Source organism: Triticum urartu, chromosome 5 (assembly GCF_003073215.2).
Source record: "Triticum urartu cultivar G1812 chromosome 5, Tu2.1, whole genome shotgun sequence".
NCBI classification, from domain to species: domain Eukaryota; kingdom Viridiplantae; phylum Streptophyta; class Magnoliopsida; order Poales; family Poaceae; genus Triticum; species Triticum urartu.
Window position 1 is genome coordinate 527,733,311 of NC_053026.1, and position 15,876 is coordinate 527,749,186.

The window sequence follows — 15,876 nt, forward strand, 5'->3', positions numbered from 1 at the left end:
CAAATAAACCAGGTGCTATTAATCCTAGTTTTTTTTGCTTATCCGGGTTCATTTTTCCCAAGGAATTATTACTCTGGTTTGTTCATCATATGTACACAGGTCTATCAAATGATGGCCGCATTAACGATGGTCGCATAGTGCTTCGGTCAGTTTTCGTACATGGTCCGGCGAACGCCGCATCCGGAACTCGGACCGACCTGTGAATTCAGGCTTTGCCACGCCTTTACCGCATCACGCCGACGCCCTGCATCGACATTGACTTTGGCGCCAGGCCATATTTCTTTTATTAAGCACTTTGCATAAATTATTTATTATGCAACGATTTTCTTAATTATTATTATTATTACTATTATCTCGAGTTTGCACTATTTTTTGTGCATAGGAAAATGATCCGGGTTGGGAAGTATCGTCAACTCGGCGTACTGACATACCACGTCACCTCGGCTGGACGAGGGGCTTCGTCAACACTGCATTACCCCATGCCAGGGACTTCGGCATCACTCTGCCGGCCCGCATTGACCGTGCTATGTCACCATTTCGGAGTGCCGAGCCCTTTGCTCCGCCACCTTGGGACCGGCTTGGGGGATGGAACCTTGTCCCGCATCAAGCTCGGGCCGCATCATCAATACCGAACACATTAACCAGCTAAGTTGCCTTCATGCTCAAAGTTTTAAATTTTTAACTTGTGTTCGGTTCGACCAAGCATTATACTTTTTTGGAAAAAAGTTGCTTGTAAAATTTTTTCCTTGTCCAAACTTTGTTTGTGACGCACAAATTCAAATACCCCGTTTATTTGGGGGCTTCCTTTATGAAGCTTTTCCTCTTGCATATGATTATACTTGTACAGCTTCGTTCCTTGTTCGTGTATTACGCCACAATATGCACCGTATTTGCTTAAGCGATTTGCAAGCTGGGTTACCTGGCTCCTGTGCTTACCCCTATGTTCCCGATTGTTTGGCTAGGGAGTAAAGGGAGCACCTCTGCGATTGTCACGACCGGGTCCTCCGAGCTCTGACCTCAGACTGGGTGAAGCCGAAAGCTAGCGCTCTTATTGTTTTCAATCATGGTCGGCACACAACGAAACTCATGAGTACAAAAAATCTATTGCACAAGTCTCATAGTAATAATGAGCACCGAAGAAAGGTATCGGTGGGGGTACTATTTTCTTCGAAGATGCTTCTTACACTTTGTCTGTAATATAGCATAAGTTCCGTGAGCGCGCTTTGTCTGTTATAGCCTTATGGCCCAGTTGCCTGGTTATCGGAAACACTGTCGATATTCTCGACAGGTGGAGTACATAACACTTTTCGGTCCTTGACCGAAGAGGGAGAAGCCGACGGTCGGTTAAGACGCGTTCAAAGTTCGGGTGAACAAAGATATGATATTAGTACTTCGGTACATACAATCATTATACATAAAATTCTTTTACCCAAGTCACTTGGGGGCTCTTAAATTTATATGAGCCGTTTTATAATAAGTGTTCTTCTTCTTAGTTGTTGCAAAGTTTTTATTACTATTATTATTCATCACTCCTTTTTTCGACACGAGTGTGTGGTCACTAGCCGGAGAGCCTAATTTCTCTCTCAAAGCCGCTAGAGTTTAGTTTGCTAAACTGGCCTAATGAGAAGTACTCCACCTTCGGGATAGGAGGTTGAAGCCGTAGGCTGACCCGCTTGAAGTCTTGAGATAGGATGTGTCATGTTAAAGCACGACAGAAGCACTCTTTTTTTCTGAGACCAATTTTTAGATTGGCACCGAACACTTGATCTTGTTCGGACGTCAAGTTTTTACTGACGTTTTTTTGGTTTTCCAAGCTTGTGACACTTTTAAACTATTTGTGTGTTTTCAGCACAAGTCTCACAGTGCAACACCGGACACCTTTAGAGATTCGGCAAAAACATTCTCGGATATTGCTATATATGCATCGGTTTCGAATTGTGTCTTCGGTCAATAGTTGGGTTGCCCGGCTCCTGCACTTGCTTCCTATGTTCCGCTTTGTTCGGCTAGGCGTGCAAAGGGAGAACCACTGCGATTGTGCTTCCAGCTGACATGGTTAAGCACCTCAGTGGAGAAAGCCGAAAACTGACTGTCACAAATCCCGGTAAACTGGTCAGCGATCCGATGGCTGTGTTAAATGACGGGCCATTCATAACAATGGCCGAAGTGTTTACGGCTTGACCTCGACTGTCACCGAACACTACCGGGGGCTATTAACTGGCCTCCCAAACTAAATCCTTGATATTTTGCTCTTACATTGGAGCTGAGGTTTCATGATCATGCTTAGCATGACAACCCAAAGAAAGGAACACCGATAGCGGGACTATTTTCTTTGGAAGACATTTATTATGTTAAACAGTAATATAACATATCTCTCTGCGTACCTTTGTTTATAAAACCGTATGGCCATATTGCCTTGTTTGTCATAAATCTTTGCCCTCATAAAGGCTTTATAAAGTAGGACAAACACTCCTCGGCTACCGGCCGAGGAGGTGGAAGCCGATGGTCGGTCAACAAAGTTTTGTACAATGCGGATCCGAGCATTAATGATGTAAAGTACTTGGATACATAGAGTCATTACACATAATTTGTGATTTTACTATGGATATCGATCCTTAATTCGGCCACCCGTGCCCGCATTAAGGCTCGGGGGCTACTGGGCTTCGGGCTTATTATTTACAAATATTAAAGGGGCACATCGATCCCCTGATCTGGTGTTGCCACCCGACCAGTGTCTCGGGGGCTACTGCATTGCCTGTCCAATGCATAAAATTTTAAGTGTAATACAGTTTCCGAGGAGATTATGATCCTCAGGTTGGTCGGCCGCACCCAACCTGAGTCTCGAGGACTGAGCACGCCGCTTTTTGTGTCCCGAAGTATTCTGCTGAGCTAGGACTTGATCCTTAGGCCGATTTTGCAAATCGACCTGAGTCTCAGTGGCTACTGGGATCAGCGGTCTTACTTTATCCTTCAAGTGCATCTCAGGTTTTAAACCGATACACACCTTGAGGGCTACTGGCTATATATCTCGGCAGAGAATAAATTGCACTAATCAAAAATATTGACAAAAAATTGGCCCACAGTCGGGGTGGGTGCACCACCTCGGAAGCAGTCCGACATAAAGCTCGGGCGCTAGTGGCTGGCTCCATAGAGGGCATTTCCAGCATTAAGCTCGGCTAAACTCCTTCAACTTTTTTGAACCATGGTGATATGACACCTCAGATATAGTCTGGCGTTGGAGCCCGGATACAGTCCGGCGTTGGAGTTTGGACATTGTCCGGCGTTGGAGCTTGGATACATTCCGCCGTTGGAGCTCGGAAAGCAGTCCGGCGTTGGTGCTCGGCTGCAAAAGATACCTCGAATGTAGTCCGGCGTTGGAGCTCGGACACAAGAGGACTCTGCCGCCCGGGAACAACTTCAAACCCGAGGTGTGGCATAAAAGTAACAAGGCATTGATAAAGGCCGAAGACTTAAAGGGCTCCTCAGATACCCGACGTGTGAGATCTTCGGATTTAGCTCGGCAATCCTCAAGATAGAAGATGGGAAGATTTGTTGAACCAGTTTTCAAGACCGACGACCGAAGACAAAGAACGGTTCGGAAGAATCGAGGAGTTTCCCCAACTTGAAGACTGGTTCAGGGGGCTACTGACGGTGTCCTGGACTAGGGGGTACTCACCACGTCGTCTCCCGCTCAGTTAGATTGGGCCGAGGGCCCCCATGGCCGTATACTCATGGGCCAGTTTGGATAGCTGCCGCATACACGGAAGATTCCACAAGACTTGGTGATCAAGAAAAGGACTCCTCCCCGCCAGCGTATTCGGCTAGGACTCTTGTTGTCCTAGGCCTCTGGTGCACTATATAAACTGAGGCCAGGCTAGTCGATAGACCACATACAACAATCATACCATAGGCTAGCTTCTAGGGTTTAGCCTCTCCGATCTCGTGGTAGATCAACTCCTGTAATACTCATATCATCAATATCAATCAAGTAGGACATAGGGTATTACCTCCATCAAGTGGGCCCGAACATGGGTAAACATTGTGTCCCATGCCTCCTGTTACCGTCGATTCTAGACGCATAGTTCGGGACCCCCTACCCGAGATCCGCCGGTTTTGACACCGACACTGACTTTCCCAAAAGTCATCATTCATCACTGGTGTGGTGCAGCCAATGTCCACATCTTCATCTTCCATTTCTTCAACGCCAGCCTCTTCAGCTGTGAACTGAGGGATAGGCGAGGAAACAACTAGTGTTGAAGGGATTTGATCTGCTTCAATTTCTTCATCCATCTCCTCTGACGAAGCAGCAAAAGGATTTTCTTCATTAGATCCACTAGGGATCACATATTCTTCATCAAAATGAACAAGGTCCTTTGATGGCATGGTTGAGATCGGAACATCATCAATGGGATTTTCGAACAAACTTTTCATAGACTTCATTTTCTTTGAAGCTTAAGAATCTGAAGTAGCTGATGCCTTCCTTTTCTTCACAGCTGCATGCTTTGCAGCCTTGGTCTTCTTCACATACGATGCAGATGGAAGGATCAGAGTTGGTGTAGGCGCAGGAGGAGCAGAGGAATCTGGTTGATTTTCTTCAGGCACAACTGATGCAGTTGCCCTGACTTCTTCATTTTCTTCAGGCGCACCACTAGTGGATGCCCTGGCAATTTCTTCAGCGGCTGGAATGCAGTCATCAGCCCTGGAACTCACATTTTCTTCAGCAGCCTGAAAGTCATCAGCGGTGCTGGCATGTTCTGTAGTTGGCTGAGCAGATGCTTCAGCCTGAGGAATTTCCTGTTGTGATGGAGCTGCAACATTTGAGGTGAACTTCTCAGACAGTTTAACAAACCCGACCTTGGCTCATTGCCAATCAGCATAGTAGGCTTTGAAGTCATCGCTGAGGGTTTTGATTTCAGACTGGATTTTTACAAGTTCATCAGTTGTCATAGTGACAATGTTGTTCTTCAGAAATTTCTCCTTCTTATATTGCGCTTTCTTGATCTGCCTGGCCTTCTCATATTTCCATTTATTCTTGGATGAAATGGGTCAGCATGTGACTTTGGCCAGGAGTCAACTTGAAATCAGGCATAGGAGTGTTTGGGTCCTTGTGCCAGAGATTAATATAGTCGAGGATCAACCTTGGATCCAAAAGTAGTGGCACATTTGTGCCTTTGGCTCTAGCGGCCCTGACTTGCCTATCTCTGATGATCTCAGCAAGTTCTTCATCATCAGCTTCGTCTTCTTCAGATGGCACTTGGAAGGCGACCTGCTTCTTCTGAGGACTAGGGCGAGGACCTCCTCCAGCAGTGGCCTTTGTCTTCAGCAGAGAGGGTCCCATTGAAGAATTGGGTGCAACTGAGGAACTAGCTGAAGCTCCTGAGGCAATAGAGATGCCTACAGTCCTTTGGCACGTGGCAATACGCACGGGTGCAGAGGACTTTGTCGGAGCAGCTGAGGACTTTGGAGGAGCTGCTGAGGACTTTTGAGGAGCTGCTGAGGACTTTTGAGGAGCTGAGGATTTTGGAGGAGCAGGAGTAGCATGAGGATTGGCCTTGAGGGCTTTGAAGATTCTGGCCGTGAGGGCATTGCTGAGTAACTTGGCCTTGAGGGCACTGAAGGTGAAGCACTTGGCTTACGTGCAGGCTTCTTTGCCATAGATTTCTTCGGCTTGACAGAGGCCTCAGTGGCAGCAGCAGCAGAGTCTTCATTGAATTTCCTCACTGTTATTTTTCTTGTTTGGCCAACTCGGCCTGGCGCTTGGCCCATTCTTCAGGAAAGTCCTCACCGCGCTTGACGCTGGTGGGATCCGCTTCTTGGCCAGGTGCCAATGGAGGTCTTGAGCATGGAGGGGTAACAGCGAATTTCTTCATGTATTTGGGAGTAACATATCTGTACTCCCTCCACTCTCTAGCCCATCTCCTCTCTATCTTCTGAATGCGCACCTTGCACTGATTTTTATCTTCCTCAGGAGGTGTGCAGTACCCAACATAGATGTCATCAGGGATTTCAAACGCTGTGTTGACCTCTGGCTTCTTTCCTCCTTTCTATGGCTTCATACCGTCAGCCATTTTCTTCAGTCGAGGAATTTGAACAATCAAATTCTCTGAAGAAGTATGCAATTTTTCTTCGAGGAACGCTGCAAATGAGTTAAGTTGATGAGAACCTAGTGATTCAGCAGCAGGCATGAGTACCTATGAACATAGTATAGTTGCGAGGAATTTGGAGAGGTCATATGCGTTCTCAGAAGGTTTTGTAAAAAGAACAAGTTTGAGGAATTTGACCAGACGAGTCTTGAAGAATTTCACTGAGCGTTCTTAGTCTTAGGTTCCAGAGTTGTACAGATCAGAAATCCGCACAATTGAGGAATCTTGAAGAGAAATTTGCAGCTTAGAGAAATGAATCAAGAACAAATGACATGTGAGGTGTTTAGTGTGTGAAGATTTGAAGAAAAACACCTTTGAAGATTTTGTAGATAGTCATTTGAATCACAGAGGGTAGTAAAAGTATCTTTTCATTACCCTGAACAAAGAACACGACGAACTGTGAGGTGGAGAAGTGAAGTTCGTCTGTGCAAATCTTCCACGCCCTAACTCGGCGGAGGACGACGGCTACGGCGGAGGGCGACGGCTACGGTGGCGGCGGAGTGAAGATTTCCACGGCCGGCGCGAGTACGATGGCGATGAGGTAGAGGCAGTGAAGCTCTTCCTCACCGGTGACGATGAAGTAGTGGCGGTGCTAGGGTTTGAGAAGCTCAAGCTGGAAAGAGGTCGAGCGGAGTAAAGGAAGTGAGGAAGGAGAAGGGCGTATTTATAGCCACGGTGAAAAACTGTTCGCCCGAAGAAATTGGAGGAACGTGCCCCTGACCCTTCTCATTTGCTTGACATGTGTCACCCATGTACTGAGAAGTGGAGATCGTGTTAGATCGTGGGTGAATAGATAAGTATTTCATGGGATGCGGAATGGTTTAAGCGGCAAAGCTGAAAATTTGGATAACATAAGTTTTAACGTTCCATTCGCAAATTCTTCACCTGACAAGGACACAGTGAAGATTTTGAACGAGTTTCAAATAGAACTCACATGAAGAATTTGTGAATATATTGGGTTGAGTTTAGCATAGAGGGGGAACGGTCCGATCACATTCACTTAGCAGAAAAAACAACTTGAAGAAATAGCAATAAGTGAATGATGTAGAGGACATAACCTTATATATATAGCCAATGAAGAAAAACGACGGAAACGGTGAAGACAATGCAAAGTTGAAGAAAATGAACAACTGAGGAATTTCAACTTTTGGTGGTGGCGAGACCCACCGTATACGAATGATGATTTCAGACACCGCGTACAATTTGTCATAGGGTTCTGAGAATCACATTCTTCATTAATTTCTTCACACTTAGAGTGTTATTTTTCATTGATTGAAGAAAAACGTTTCTTCATGCGTTGCACATCTAAGTCATCAATTTTGCATAAGTGTTAGGATGAGTGTCCTTTTCAGAGAACATTCGAAGATTCTAGGATATTTAGCTCACACCGCAACTTGCTAAATCTCTTCTCATCCAAGGGCTTTGTGAAGATATCGGCTATCTGTTCTTCAGTCTTCACATGCTCAATAGAAATCTCGCCCTTCAACACATGATCACGAAGAAAATGATGACTAATCTGAATGTGCTTTGTCTTCGAGTGCTGAACTGGTTGTGAGCAATCTTGATGGCACTCTCATTGTCACAGAAGAGAGGCACATTCTTCATGTTGACGCCGTAGTCCTTGAGAGTTTGCTTCATCCATAGCAATTGATCACAGCAAGAACCAGCGGCAATGTACTCAGCTTCAGCAGTAGATAGTGATACGTAGTTCTGTTTCTTCGAGGACCAATAGACCAAAGATCGTCCGAGGAAATGACATGTACCAAATGTCGACTTGCGGTCCGCACGATCACTAGCATAGTCAGAGTCAGAATATCCGATGAGATCAAAAGCCGAGCCCTTGGGGTACCATAATCCAAGTGTTGGTGTGTGAGCTAGATATCGAAGAATATGCTTCACAGCCTTATGGTGTGATTCCTTCGGTGTAGCTTGAAATCGGGCACACATGCAAACACTAAGCATTATATCTGGCCTAGATGCACATAAGTACAATAAAGAACCAATCATGGAGCGGTATACCTTATGATCAAAGTCAATACCATTTTCATCACTGCACAGATGGCCATTTGTGGGCATAGGAATTTTGACGCCTTTGCAATCTTGCATGCCGAATTTCCTTAGTACATCCTTGAGGTATTTCTCCTGAGATATGAATATGCCATTGCGTTGTTGACGAATTTGAAGACCTAAGAAGAATTTCATTTCTCCCATCATAGACATTTGATATTCTTCACTCATCATATAGGCAAATTCATCACTATAATGTTGGTCGGTACAGCCAAAGATAATATCATCAACATATATTTGGCACACAAACAATTCACCATCATAAGATTTAGTGAAAAGAGTAGGGTCGAGTGAACCGGGTTTGAAGCCTTTCTTCATAAGGAATTCCTTCAAAGAATCATACCACGCCCGTGGGGCCTACTTGAGGCCATAGAGGGCCTTATTGAGTCTGAAGACTTTGTCAGGATTCTTTGGATCTTCAAAACCTGGGGGTTGAGCAACATATACTTCTTACTCAAGCTTACCATTGAGGAATGCACTTTTCACATCCATTTGATATAAAGTGATATCATGATGGTTAGCATAAGAAAGTAATATGCGAATAGCCTCAAGTCTAGCAACATGTGCAAAAATTTCATCGAAATCAATTCCTTCAACCTGTGTGTAGCCTTGAGCTACAAGCCATGCCTTATTCCTTACCACAAGGCCATTTTCGTCTTGCTTTTTGCGATAGATCCACTTTGTGCCAATGATATTATGCTTGCGAGGATCTGGACGTTTGACCAGTTCCCAGACGTTGTTGAGCTCAAACTGATGTAATTCTTCTTGCATGGCCTAAATCCACTCAGGCTTCAGAAATGCTTCATCTACCTTAGTGGGCTCTGTGATAGAGACAAAAGCATAGTGCCCACAAAAGTTAGATAAATGAGAAGCTTTTGAGCGTGTGAGAGGACCTAGCACTTTAATGTCATTGATGATCTTTTCAACTTGCACTTCTTTTGCAACACGAGGATGAGCTGGTTGTCATTGAGGAATTTGATCAGCATTTTCTTCAGTATTTTCCTCAGGTGCATTAGCTCGACGTTCTTCATGTTCTGGAATGAATTCTTCGAGCAGATTCTTCAGTAGGAATGACATCCTCAGTAGCCTTGAACTTGATAGGTTTCTCAGGTGCTGGTTCATCTATCACAGTAGGTAGGTGCTCTCTTTGCGAGCCATTAGTTTCATCGAACCGCACATCTACAGTTTCAACAACCTTGTGAAGAACGTTGTTCAAGACTTTGTAGGTGTGCGAGTCCTTTCCGTAACCAAGCATAAAACCTTCATGTGCTTTCGGTGCAAATTTTGAGTTGTGATGAGGATCTCTAATCCAACATTTAGCACCGAAGACTTTGAAATAACTTACATTGGGTTTCTTATCAGTGAGGAGTTCATAGGCAGTCTTCTTGAAGAATTTGTGAAGATATACTCTGTTGATGATGTGGCACGCAGTATCAATTGCCTCAATCCAGAAACGATGAGGCATTTTGTATTCATCAAGCATAGTGCGAGCCATCTTAGCAAGAGTCCTGTTCTTGCGCTCCACGACGCCGTTCTGCTGAGGAGTATAAGGAGCAGATAACTCATGAGTAATACTAAGTTCATCAAGACCAGAATTCTTGAACTCAGATCCATTGTCACTTCTGATGTGCTTGATCTTCACACCAAAGTTGGTTGAAGCCCTCGAGGAAAATCGTTTGAAGACTTCCTGCAGTTCATGTTTGTAAGTAACAATGTCTACCCATGTGTATCGAGAGTAATCATCAACAATAACAAAGCCATATTGAGATGCCTCATTTGAGACTGCAGAATAATGGTTAGGACCGAAGAGATCCATGTGAAGCAATTCAAATGGATGAGTGGTGGTCATGATAGTCTTCGTTGGATGCTTACGTTTGTCATCTTCCCAGCTTCACAGGCTCCGCATAAGTGATCCTTGAGGAATTTGACATTCTCGATGCCAATGACATGCTTCTTCTTTGCAAGCGTGTGCAAACTCCTCATGCCTACATGACTAAGTGGTCGATGCTAGAGCCAGCCTTCTGAAGCTTTTGCAAGTAGGCACACGGCTGGTTGTGGTCCTATAGAGAAATCAACAATATACAGGTCTCCTCTCCTAAAGCCTTCGAAGACTTTGGAATTGTCAGCTTCCATAACCACAACACAATGGTACTTGCCAAAGACAACAACCATATCAAGATCGCAAAGCATTGAGACAGACATGAGGTTTTATCCTAAGGACTCGACAAGCATGACTTTGTCCATGTGTCGATCATTTGTGATCGCAACCTTACCTAGACCCAATACCTGACTTTTCCTTTGTCAGCCAAGATGATATGCTTCAGATGCGACAGAGATAATGAAGCATCCATCAATAGATTCTTATCACCAGTCATGTGATTTGTACATCCACTATTGAGGACCCACTCAGTGGCTTTGGGTTGATCATCCTGCAGATGAATTAGTGCAGCTTACGAACTCATATACTTCATCAGTGAAGAATATGACATCAACTCAATAGATCAATTTCATCAAGCAATAGAACAGATAAAGCAGTATGAGGACGTGAGAAATGAAAGTTCATTTCTTCATGGTTAGCCTGCGTCCTATTAGGCACACTCAGCTCTCCAGCAAATTCTTCAGACGATTACGTACGTCTGGAGACCTGACCCTGCAGAAGAGACTAGTTCTTTTTCTTCACCACCCACATCTGAAGGGGTGGCAAAGAGTTCATCACTTTGCGAGCTCCATACGAGAAAGGTGGCATAGAAGCCAGTCCATTTCGTTTCACATAAGGGGAGTTAGGATAAGCATATGAATAAGCAGAGAAATTCTTCGAGGACTTATGAACATGATGATTAGAAGATTAATGCTCATATTCATAGCCCTTAGCTCTTTCCTGCAAAACAGAGTTGTTAGCACGATGATATTCATGTGAGGACTTTGATCCTTTTGAGGAATTTGGTCCATATGAAGAATTTGATCTGGGGTTCCTATTCTTCACAGGTGGTGTCCTGAGGACATTCACCTGAAGAGTATCAAGGCACCTTTTGGGAACCCAGATTTTCTTCATAGGGGAACCGTTCCTGCAGTTAGTGCCAACATATCTAGAAAATACTTCACCATTCTGATTTTTGAACAGTTTATAGTTGGATTCAAATGACTCATCATCAGAATGAGGAGATTCACATGCAAATCCAGATAATTTAGATGGATCAACTGGAGGTCCCTCTGCAGCAACCCATGAGGTTTTCGGGTACTGCTCAGGCTTCCAATATGTACCATCAGCATTGAGTTTCCTCTCAAAGGCAATACCCTCTTTCCTAGGGTTCCTATTGAGGATCTGCTTTTTTAAGCACATCACAAAGAGTCTGATGCCCTTTGAGGCTTTTGTACATGCCTGTCATGTACAATTCCTTCAGCCCTGCATCGTCAGTGATACTAGTAGTGTCCTCAGATGAGGAATTAGTGATAGCAGAGGCATGTGAAGAATTTGAAACATTAGCAGCATTTGAACATTCTGGTAAAGAATTAGCAGTTTCACGTTCAATGCACTTCAAACATGGAGGAAAAAATTCTTCTTGAGAAGCACTGATTTGTTGAGAAAGTAATGAATCACGCTCCTTCTGAAGATCTTCATAACTCACTCTTAGCTTTTCAAGATCTTGCTTTCTTTGAAGAAATTCATATGAAAGCTTCTCATGATCAGATAAGAGAGTGTTATGATGACCTTGAAGAGTGTCAAACTTAGACTGAAGCCTTTGAAGACTCTCAGCCAAAGCTTTGAACTGATCCATTTCTTCTCCCAACATATCGTCGCTCTTATTTAGCATGTATTGAACTTTTTCCAAAGATCTTTGTTGTTTAGTGGCAAGGGAAGCAAGTTTGACATAGCTGGGTCCAAATTCATCACCAGATTCATCATCACTGGATTCAGATAGATAGCATCCAGTTACCTTAGCATCTTTTGCCATAAGGCATGATGCAGAAGATGATGATTCTGATTCGAATGTCATCGCTTTGAGAGATTCCTTGAAGTCCTCAAACCAAGGATCATGACGGGTTCGATGACCTTCATAGACCTCAGAGAGACGGTCCCAGATAAGCTTCGCATGATCGAGATGCATGATATTCCTGAACTGATTTTGAGACAGACAGGAGCAGATGACATCCTTCGCCGTGAGGTTGAGAAGAGTGTACTTGCGAATGTCATCAGCTTCCGCCATCTTGCACAGATCGGTCAGACCAATCTCAGTGATGGTCCACAGCTCGCTGTTCATCGCCATGAGGCGCTTCTTCATCATGGCCTTCCACTTGGGATACTCGTGACCGTCAAAGATGGGGCATGACACAGTCTTCATTCCTGTGGTCGACATAACTAAAACTCCAGGCGGTTAAACCAAAATCACACAGAACAAGGGAGTACCTCGCTCTGATACCAATTGAAAGTGCGTTATATCGACTAGGGGGGTGAATAGGCAATTTTTATGAATTCTTCACTAAGGAATTTGCAGGTGGGGAAATTCCTTAGCGAAGAACTACTAGCAGCGGAATAAGTGATCAAAAGTAAACATAATAGAACACAAGCATAGTCATCATGATGAAATGAAGACAGGCACAGAGTACAGAAAACGTAAGCACAGGATAACACAGGATGAAGACAAGCCGACTGAAGAAATTGAATCGAGGAAATTGAGTAAGTCTTTAGTCAAAGTCTTCAAACACAGATACGAACAAGCACTCAACACAGTTATGAGGAAATGAAAGAGTTGAGGAAATAGAACCAGTGAGCTGGGTGAAGATAATGATTTGGTAGACCAGTTCCAACTGCTGTCTCAGTTGTACATCTGGTTGGAGCGGCTAGGGATTTAAACCTGAGGACACACAGTCACGGACACACAGTCCTCACCCTATTCTCCTTGAGCTAAGGTCACACAGACCTCGCCCAATCACTCGTGGTAAGTCTTCAGGTGACTTCCGAACCTTCACAAACTTGGTCACTCGGCGATCCGTAATTCCTCTTGGATGCTCTAGACCTTGACGCCAAACCGTCTGGAAGAAGCACAGTCTTCAAAGGTAACAAGCGTCGGATCCATGCATGATCAATCTCTTCAGTGATGCTCAATCACTTGGGGTTTGTAGGTGTTTGGGTTTGGGTTTTCCTCACTTGATGATTTTCGCTCAAAGTCCTCGGAGGATGGGATGCTCTCAAATGACAAGTGTCAGTTTCTCTCGGAGCAGCCAACCAGCCAGTGGTTGTAGGGGGCGGCTATTTATAGCCTAGGGAGCAGCCCGACATGATAAGACATAAATGCCCTTCGTGATATGACCGTTAGGTGGGTAGATATTCTAGGACAGCTGGCGCATAGCACAGCAACGGTCGGAATTGTGAGAATCAAATTCCTCAGGGCTATCATGCTCCTCACTATGTAGGCAATCCACACTGGTGAATTCCTAACTCCTTAGTCAAAACAAATTCCTTAGAGACCAGAAGAACTTCGTCTCTGTCACTTAAGAATATGAGTGAACTGTATGAGATTTCCAATGGCTTCACTCGAAGGGATTGGTAGGTGTAGGATTTTGAGTTGAGCATCACATGGAAATTTTTCCTTAGTATTTCTCGACCCCCTTTAACAGTACGGTGTTTCCTATGACTCAAGAAAGTGAAAATGAAACTACAAAAACAAAAGTCTTCACGCTTCATGTTCCTCAAATGAATACCAAGTCCTCAAGGTCACACCAATTTATTCACTTTCAGAGTCTTCAGAAAGTGTTCAGAAATTCAAAGTCTTCAGTCCAAGAACTTCATTTTTAGGGGTCGACTTTCTCTGTAAATATCAAACTCCTCATAGACTTATAGACATGTGTACACTCATAAATGCATTAGTCCCTTAACCTATAAGTCTTCAATACACCAAAATCACTAAGGGGCACTAGATGCACTTACAGGAGCATGTGCATGTGGTTCAACTTTGAATTATGCACATAAATGCATTGAAAACTCAGTTAATGGATAAAAATGTCCAAACGAACCTCGAAAAATCCCAAAAATTGGCACGACACTCCTGTTGTTCTATGTTGACACTAGAAATTTTTTGAAAGAACTAAGAGGCAATGGATATCGTTTCGTCCCCAAAGGTGGGATGTTCCCTATCGAAACCATCATGCTTGTTGTGAGAAGCTCTGGTTTGTGAGAATCATATACCCGAACCTACCCCAAATGGGACAATTTTTTTAACATGGCATGTTGATGCCGCTCCATCATAGCATGCCAAGTTTCATAAATTTCAGACGAGTTTTGGATTTACTAGAATTTACAATCCAGGCATCTCAACGTTTTGCTGGCAATCAACAGTGCCATGGTGTTTGAATTTCATTCCCATCTCTTGCATGGGACCTAGAAATTCACCCAAGGACACACATGTGCTTTTTCAACCAACTTTCATGCATTGGAGCATGTGCTTGTAGTTCAAATTTGAATTATGCACATAAAATTCCTAGAAAACCCAGTTAATGCATAAAAATGTCCAAACGAACCCAAAAAATCACAAAAATTGACACAACACTCCTGTTGTTCTATGTTGACACTAGAAATTTTTTGAAAGCAATAAGAGGCAATGGATATTGTTTCATCCCCAAAGGTGGGACGTTCCCTATCAAAACCATCATGCTTGTTGTGAGAAGCTTATACCCGAACCTGCCCCAAATGGGACAAATTTTTTACCACGGCATGTTGATGCCGCTCCAAGATAGCATGCCAAGTTTCATGAATTTCATATGAGTTTTGGATTTACTAGAATTTTAAAACCAGGTAACTCAACGTTTTGCCGGCAATCAACAGTGCCCTGGTGTTTTAAATTTATTCCCATCTCTTGCATGGGACCTAGAAATTCACCCAAGGACACACATGTGATTTTTCAACCAACTTTAGTGCATTGGAGCATGTGCTTGCAGTTCAAATTTGAATTATGCACATAAAATGCCTAGAAAACCCAGTTAATGTATAAAAAAGGCCAAACGAACCCCGAAAAATTCCAAGATTGAACACAACACTCATGTTGTTCTATGTTGACTCTAGAAATTTTTTGAAAGCAATAAGAGGCAACGGATATCGTCCCGTCCCCAAAGGTGGTACATTCCCTATCGAAACCATCATGCTTGTTGTGAGAAGCTCTAGTTTGTGAGAAGCTTATACTCGAACCTGCCCCAAATGGGACAAAATTTTCACCACGGCATGTTGATGCCGCTCCATGATAGCATGCCAAGTTTCATGAATTTCGGACAAGTTTTGGATTTACTAGAATTTAAAAACCAGGCATCTCAACATTTTATCGGCAATCAACAGTGCCATGGTGTTTGAATTTCATTCCCATCTCTTGCATGGGACCTAGAAATTCACCCAAGGACACCCATGTGATTTTTCAACCAACTTTGGTGCATTGGAGCATGTGTTTGTAGTTCAAATTTGAATTATGCACCTAAAATGCCTAGAAAACCCAGTTAATGTATAAAAAGGCCAAACGAACCCCGAAAAATTCCAAGATTGAACGTAACACTCTTGTTGATCTATGTTGACACTAGAAATTTTTTGAAAGTAATAAGAGGGAACGGATATCGTCCCGTCCCCAAAGGTGGTACGTTCCCTATCGAAACCATCATGCTTGTTGTGAGAACCTCTGGTTTGTGAGAA